Below are 2,845 nucleotides of genomic sequence, written 5' to 3'. Positions count from 1 at the left end.
TACATTTTTGAGTATGAAGAGACAGAGGTCCAACATTATCTCCTTCCAAAATGACAGACAACCTAATTGTGCCAGCATCGATTCTTTTTTTTTCAATTTTTAAAAAATGTTTATTTATTTTTGAGAGAGAGAGACAGAGAGCGAGTGGGGGAAGAACAGAAAGAGAGGGAGACACGGAATCTGAAGCAGGCCCCAGGCTCTGAACTGTCAGCACAGAGCCCGACACGGAACTCAAACTCACGAAGTCAACCACAAGATCCTGACCTGAGCTGAAGTCAGATGCTTAACCAACTGAACCACCCAGGTGCCCCCAGCATTGATTCTTTTTAAAAAATTATCATTTTCCTACTGATTTGGTATATCATTACCATATATTAATTTTTTATAGACTGTGATCTGTTTCTGAGTTCTCTATACTCTTCCACTTACCTGTTATCTATCTATCTAGCTATCTACCTGCCAATACCACATATTATTCTTAATTGACCTCATGATCTATAATTTTAGCATTAAAAATGTACCTTTTAAGTGTATAGTTTAATGCATTTTGACAAATGTATGCACTGGTGTAACCACAACCTCAGTCAAGACCTAGACATTTCCATCATCTAAAGAGTTCTCTCATGCCTGTTGGCAGACAATTTTTCACCCAAGCAAACAGTGATCTGGTTTCTGTCATGGCTGATTAGCTTAATCTACTCTAACACTTCATAGAAACGGACTCATATGCTATACACGCTTTGTTATCTGTCCTCTTTCACTCAGCTGAACATTTTTGAGATTCTTCATTGTTATTGTTAGTATCAATAGTTTCTTCCTTTTATTGCTTTGTAGTATTCTACTGTATGAACATAGAGCACTTAGTTTATCTGTTCACAGGTCAATGGATGCTTGTGTGGAGGTATAACAGATATTTAACATCATATTAGTTTCAGGTGTACCACAGAATGATTTGATACTTGTATACACTGTGAAATGATAGTAGCCTAATAGTAATCATTCTTTTGCATGTGGCTGTCCAGTTTTCCCAACACCATTCATTAAAGAGACAGTCAATTCCCCATTGTATATTCTTTGCTCTCCTGTCATAAATTCATTGACTATATATGCACGGGTTTATTTCTGAGCTCTCCATTCGTCTATTGATTGTGTGTTTGTTTTTATGCAATACCATACCGTTTTGATTGTGATAGCTTTGTAATATAGTTTGAAGTCAGGGGGTGTGATGCCTTCAGCTTTGTTCTTCTGCGAATGGACATTTTGATTGCTGCCATTTGGAGCCACTGTGAGTGATGCAACTGAGAACATTGTGCACACGTCCTTTTGTAGCTTGATGTCCTTATACATCTTGAGTAGCATTGATGGTTCACACAATAAGCATATATCTACCTTTATCAGCAACTGCCAAGCTGCTTTCTAAAAGGGTCATAGGGGCGCCTGGGTGGCTCAGTCGGTTAAGCGGCCGACTTCGGCTCAGGTCATGATCTCGCGGTCGTGAGTTCGAGCCCCGCGTCGGGCTCTGTGCTGACAGCTCAGAGCCTGGAGCCTGTTTCAGATTCTGTGTCTCCCTCTCTCTGACCCTCCCCCGTTCATGCTCTGTCTCTCTGTCTCAAAAATAAAATAAACGTTAAAAAAAAAAAAATTTTAAAGGGTCATAGGATGTTACCTTCTCCTCGACAATGACCAGAAAGTCATTTGTTCCACATCTTCTCCAACATCGTCAGTCTTTTTAATTGTCGCCTTTTTAGCTGATGTGAAGTGTCTCACTATGGTTTTCACTCTAATTTTCCTGATGGCGAATGGTTTCCAGCATCTTTACATGTGATCACTTTTTCTATATCTTTTGTGTAGTATTGGTTGAAATATATGGACCATCTTTAATTGAGTCATTTGCCTTCTTATCACTGATTTTTTATGATTATGATACAAATTCCTTTTCAGATATTTGTATTGTGGATATTATCTATGGCTTACCTTTTCGTTTTCTTGAAGGAATCTCCAAACATCAGAAGTTTTAACTTCTGATGATGTTCAATTTATCAATCAATGAAATTTTTTAATGTTTATTTTTGAGAGAGAGAGATAGAGTGCAAGTGGGGGAGGGGCAGAGAGAGAGGGAGACACAGAATCTGAAGCAGCCTCCAGGCTCCGAGCTGTCAGCACAGAGCCCAACATGGGGCTCAAACCCACGAACTGTGAGATCATGACCTGAGCCAAAGTCAGATGCTTAACCAACTGAGCCACCCAGGCACCCCTATCAGTTCTGTTTTATTTCAATGGCTTGTCTTTTTTGTTCCCGATATAAGATATCATTGCTTATTTCCAGTCATAATGATTTTCTCTTTAGTTTTCCTTTAGGAGTTTATAGACACAACTAAACAATAAATGAGTGAACTGAGAGGTCAAGGGTGAGATCTTTGTCTAAACGCAGGACAGATAACAGCTCCTGTTCCGAGGATAAAATAATAAGAGGTATAGAAGGAAGGCCCAGGAATTAAATGAGGAGTAATATGAGTCAAAGGAAGGAATAAAGACGTTGGAGGAATACAGACAACATTACATTATATTACATTACATAGCATATTACATAAACACAGCAAAATTTCCCTGACTTGTCTTCAGATACAAAGGATCTATCAAAACTTCCAAGGAAAACTACATTTATGTATTATGTTCTGGTGCTGGCCACTGTGGTTCATGCTGGACCTTGGGCCTGTGCTCCAGCTGGAAGCCAATGGGGACTTCCCTGATCCAGGACCACTCCATTCTGTCACTCACCTGCTGGCCATCCACATTGTCCCAGGTGCCTGGGGCAGGCTTTTAATGCCCGTCCCGAGTGGGGCTT

The sequence above is a fragment of the Panthera leo genome, chromosome C1 (assembly GCF_018350215.1).
Source record: "Panthera leo isolate Ple1 chromosome C1, P.leo_Ple1_pat1.1, whole genome shotgun sequence".
Lineage (NCBI taxonomy): Eukaryota > Metazoa > Chordata > Mammalia > Carnivora > Felidae > Panthera > Panthera leo.
The sequence above is the reverse complement of the archived record's forward strand: the minus strand, read 5'-3'. Positions refer to the sequence as shown.